This window comes from Ips typographus, linkage group LG7, assembly GCF_016097725.1.
Source record: "Ips typographus isolate SLU linkage group LG7, UJ_Ityp_2.0, whole genome shotgun sequence".
NCBI classification, from domain to species: Eukaryota; Metazoa; Arthropoda; class Insecta; order Coleoptera; family Curculionidae; genus Ips; species Ips typographus.
The window spans coordinates 9,442,807-9,447,863 of NC_138428.1; the positions used below are offsets into that span (position 1 = coordinate 9,442,807).

A 5,057-nucleotide genomic window follows, 5' to 3' on the forward strand; every position below is an offset into this window, starting at 1 on the left:
TCACTAATTAAATTTGATTGACTGCCGCAATCAATAAGCGCATTACAATTATGCCAATGTCCAGTTCTGTCTGCAATAAGAATCATTGCTGTTGATAGTAAGACTTGATTTCTGCCTAAACTTGAGCAATTTAAAGTTAAAGAATTGTCATGGTTGTTAAATTCTTCATGAGAATTATTTTCGTTGGATTCAACTGTTAACGAGTCATTTTTCCGGTCGATTGTCACAAGCGTAGGCCTATTAAAATCGTGCGAATTACGTGAGCCTTGAAAAACCGATTCTTGTAGTTCATTAGAGCGATTTCTATTATTAGACAAAGGCGGTGCGACATCCGAATGCGTCTGCGACGCACTGTTGCCACTACTAGAACGTCTTTCATCGAAATCTCGACCCTGAAGAGTTCTTTCTACGTGTAATGCCGTGTTGTGTTTTTTATTACACTTTTTACAACCACGCGAATTGCATTCGTACTTCATGTGATCAGTTCGAAGGCAATTTGAACAAAGTTTATGTTTCTTTATTTCATTATATTTTTCTGACAAAGATAAACTAATAAATTTCGGACATTGATAAATATGATGACTTTCACTACAAATACAACACTTATTTACGGGATTTTCTGTAATAGCGTATGAATAATTTTTAAAGTTTGAAACTTTGTTATCAGGTTTTTCTTTCTGTGACAATGGTTTCGAGAAATCACGCATAGTTTCTAAAGCAACGCATTTTTTGGTTAGAAAGTCAATTAAATCAGCAAACGTAGGTAATTCTTTACTACTTTGTTTAAGTTCCCATTCTCTATTAGTTTGCTCATCCAACTTACTCAAAACAATAGGGATTAATAACGCGTCCCATTGTTCTACAGGCAATTTTAGTTTCTCTAACGCCGATTTATGCTGTTGAATTGTATCTAACAACTTTCTTAGACTCGATGATAATTCTTTGCTTACACTTGGCAGTTTAAAAAGTATATTTTTTACGTGATAATTTATAACTACTTTTTTATTCTCATATCTTTTTTCTAGCAAGTTAAAAGCGATAGAATAATTGTCTGCAGTTATGTCCAAATTTTCTATGAGCTTTAAAGCGTCTCCTTTACAACATAGTTTCAAATACAACAGTTTTTCGGTTTCAGTTAAACTTACTCTATTATGTACTAAAGATTCGAATATATTTTTAAAGCTAAACCATGTTTCAATACTCCCATAAAATGAAGGTAATCCTAAATCTGGTAACTTACCGAGTGTTTCTGAAGGAATACGAGTATACTTATCTTGTCGATTGGAGTTGATATTAATTGACCGATTGTTACTTAACGAGTTAATTAATTCTTTGGCTTCAGAAATCAAACTATAATACGACGATTCAATTTCGAGCCTATGTTGAAAATCGTCTTCTATACTTTTGAGACGAATTTCAAGCTGATAAAGCTGTGTGCTTTCCGTGTTAGTCAATAGATACTGTTCAAATCGGGACAACCGCTCGATTATAACTTTACGAATATGTAAAAGTTCCCGAAATTCATCATCAACTGTCTCCTCTGACTGAGCTTTACCTTTTTTCCCTTTCGCGGCCATTTCAAGCTTAAATCGATCACGTGGAATTAACAAATCCAATAGAATTAAACAGGATTAATGCAGTAGGCCTGCAGAGATCGACAAATTTCATATACGTGAATGTTTACATGCAAAACAAAAAACTTTACTGAACGAGCAAAACAATAATTTGAAAAACCTATGTCTAACAACCAACGATCACTGTAACAGTGTGGTTCAAGGACAAAACGAGATAGGTAATGGCAAAAAGTATGGAAAACAAGCATAAGAAAGGAACGGACTCACCGATGTTTCCGGCAGCTTCCTTAACTTAATCAATATCAATCGATTCAATTCCAAATTCCATAGGTTGGAGGTTGATGCATTCCATCATCCAGATGACCCAAATCCGGCTGAAGTGACCAAATGTTAAGTCGTGAAGCTAATTGGACTGCACTTCTTTTGGGGTTATGCACAACAAAAATTCGAAGGACCCTTTACCAATATTATTGGTTTATTGTAACTTAACAAATAACTTAGATTAGTTTACGGGACAAATAAACGTGCAAAAATACGAGCAACAACAAAAACGTGTACCAATTCGACTTCTTAACACACCGTTCTTCCGTCGCGATCTATCGCTGTCTCTCTAGTCTCTCTTACAGTTTCCTCGGCTATCGCGTTATTAATCGTCGCGGCAGGGTTGTCACGTTGAGCTTTATTTACTTAGACACTTAACAGACTGTTTGGCCGAAAACAGTCTGGCATCCCGTTGTTTTAATTTTTGAATTTTTTTTAAATAAAATAATTTTTAGCGGTTTCATAATTTTAAAGTCAAAGAACCAGTCACGGTCGTAAGGGTGATGGTATGATGAAACTATGACCGAGTTCACTTATTAATTTAATGTGCATACTCATGAAGGTCTGAACAGCTGACATCACCCTTTCTAACTTTTTTAGTTTTTTCTAAATACTTACATTGAGTTGTTAAGTATAATTTGCCCCTTAACATAGACCAAGCGGACGAACATTTGATTGATTTGAATGAACTCGACCCCTTGGCCGCATTTCCCCCCCATCTATCAAATCCGCCTACACAGAACCCAACTGCAAGCTACACGGGACACGTAGCGCCCGCTGCGGCCGGTTGTTCGGCTGCCCTCCCCGGTTCGGAGTTCGGACTGGCTGCCGGGGAAGATTGCAGTCATTTTACGGCCGGAAGAGGCGGTGTCCGCGACAGCGATGCGCCGAGATTTGTTGAGCGGTCGTGCGGAGTACTGAACGGAGCATACGGTTTGGGTAAATGTGGGAAAAACACATTTTGGCAGCGTTCAAAATAGGTATTTTTGGACGCTGGAGAGATTAGATATCTCTTATTTACAAAAAAGGGCTTTTTAAAACACACTACACTCATATTTAAATAAAAATTTGCTTACAAACCTTGATTAAAACCGAAAAGTAGTAGTCCATATGCACACAGTGGAGTAGTGAGTGTAAGTGAAAGCAAAACTCAGAGTCGATCTCCACAAATATTTATTAATAAAGGTTGTTATCTGCCTAACATGTTTCGGGTGTATTCAGACACCCATCTTCAGAGGCTGTAAGTTATACAGTGTGTTAATTAAATACTTATAAAACTAAGGATATGGAAGCCTACCTTAACTAGATCACTAGTCTGCTGACTGTCATTCTAAAAGGGGGGACAGCTGAACCCAGATGTACTAAGGTGGTTTTTTTATTCTGCACGGGGGAAAAAAACCTTGATCAAAAAACCCAGTTCTGGTTCAGAGGTGACAGGTTGCTCCGTTTTTTATTCTCGAAGGGGAAAAAAACTTAATCAAAACCCAGTGTTGATGTCAAAAATGAAGTTAGTTGTTCGGTTTTTTATTCTTGAAGGGGGAAAAAACTTAATCAAAACCCAAAGAAGTTGAATGATGTAAAAACTGCATGTTTATCTGTAATAAAAAGCATGGGTAGAAATAGGATGTCCTGAAGGGGTGTATATGTAATGGGGGGGGCGGCAGATAAATTAAAGTCAAAAAGATAAAATGAAAGGCAAGTCAAAAAAAGGGGGGCTAAACTGTATCTAACCTGAAGGAGACCAAATGGACACGAAAGGGACGTCACACAACAAAAAACCGCGGTGGACACTCACAAGTTCGACATTTAACAGATTAAAATGGGGGGCGACTTTCCCTTTGTCACTGTGGAGGTGTGACCGTGCAGGGCAACATAGCTTGGGTGCAGCAGGACATGGAGTGGCCAAAATGGCTTCCAACCCACGCCAAGGGCAGGTTGCAGGAAGCGGAAGTCTAGGGGGCAGCAACATATTGCCAAACTCGAAAAAACCAAAAAACAAAAAACCAAATCCCCCAGAGAACTGAAAAGGTCAAAACACCCAGAGCCGGACATGACAGACAGCTGACAGCAGACAATACATGTGTGATCGGTCCACTCATCAAAACAATACAGTGTAAACAAATAAAGTTAGGTTAAATTGGTACTTAACACTAATTATCTGACCGCTTAATTATAGGTTTTACAAATAATGCAATGGTTAGTCGACAAATGAAAGCAAGAAACAAAATTAAAATTAGATTAACGTTAAGTTAACGTTAAGTAATGAGCAACCTTCAACCTGGGGACACAAAAGCACAGATTAAACACAGTTCTTGAGCACAGGCAAAAGCAAACGTAAGTATCAAACAGTGGGAATTGATTAAGGGTAAATGGGGGTTGAAATTTAATGTAGGGGGACTGGGAAAAGTGTCTGGGGAACTAGAAATTGAGGGATCTGAAGAAAGGAGTGGAGCTATGTCTAAGCTGGTCATTAAGGCAGACCACCTTATCGTTGGATGAAGCCTTGTGGATTTCAAGGACCTCCAGAAGGTCCAGCAGATTGCCTTTTCCACAGAAATGGAGGGGCTTAAAGCCCTCATCAACGTTGAAAGTATGGTTATTAAGGCGAAGGTGGAGTGAAAATAGTGATTTCATGTAGCTAGTGTTCAAATTTGGGTTGTTAATAAATTTTTCAAACTCTCTCTTGTGTTCATGTATTCGAGTTGCAAATTTTCTACCTGTTTGACCAACGTAGACAGCTTCACAGTTGGCCGTGCAGCAAGAGAGCTGGTAAACACCAGACTTATTAAGAAGCGGAGTTGGATCTTTGGAGTTGACAAGAAAACGGGATGCAGAGTGTGATACTTTAAAGCAGATAGAAATGCCATAGGACTTGAACAGGGACTTGAAACCAAGAGAAAAAGGCCCCAAGTAAGGTATTGAGAAGTATCTAGTCTCAATGTCGTGCTCTCCCACTGTGAGCCTTCTGTTGACAAATTTCTTGAAGTGGTTGTAGTAGATTTTGTTAACTAAACTAGGAGGGAAACCATTGTTGGTAGCCACATTAAATTTCAACCCCCATTTACCCTTAATCAATTCCCACTGTTTGATACTTACGTTTGCTTTTGCCTGTGCTCAAGAACTGTGTTTAATCGTGCTTTTGTGTCCCCAGGTTGAAGGTTG

General features: G+C 38.5%; 1 long non-coding RNA gene across 1 annotated transcript; it reads right to left on the bottom strand.

Moving 5' to 3' along the window:
- Positions 1 to 2,985: 2,985 nt before the first annotated feature.
- LOC145731681 (uncharacterized) lies at positions 2,986 to 4,499 on the bottom strand. Its single transcript, XR_014178856.1, has 3 exons — positions 3,627 to 4,499; positions 3,193 to 3,490; positions 2,986 to 3,133 (listed from the first exon to the last, which is right to left on the bottom strand). It is a non-coding gene; the product is annotated as an uncharacterized LOC145731681 (long non-coding RNA).
- Between the last annotated feature and the right edge of the window lie 558 nt (positions 4,500 to 5,057).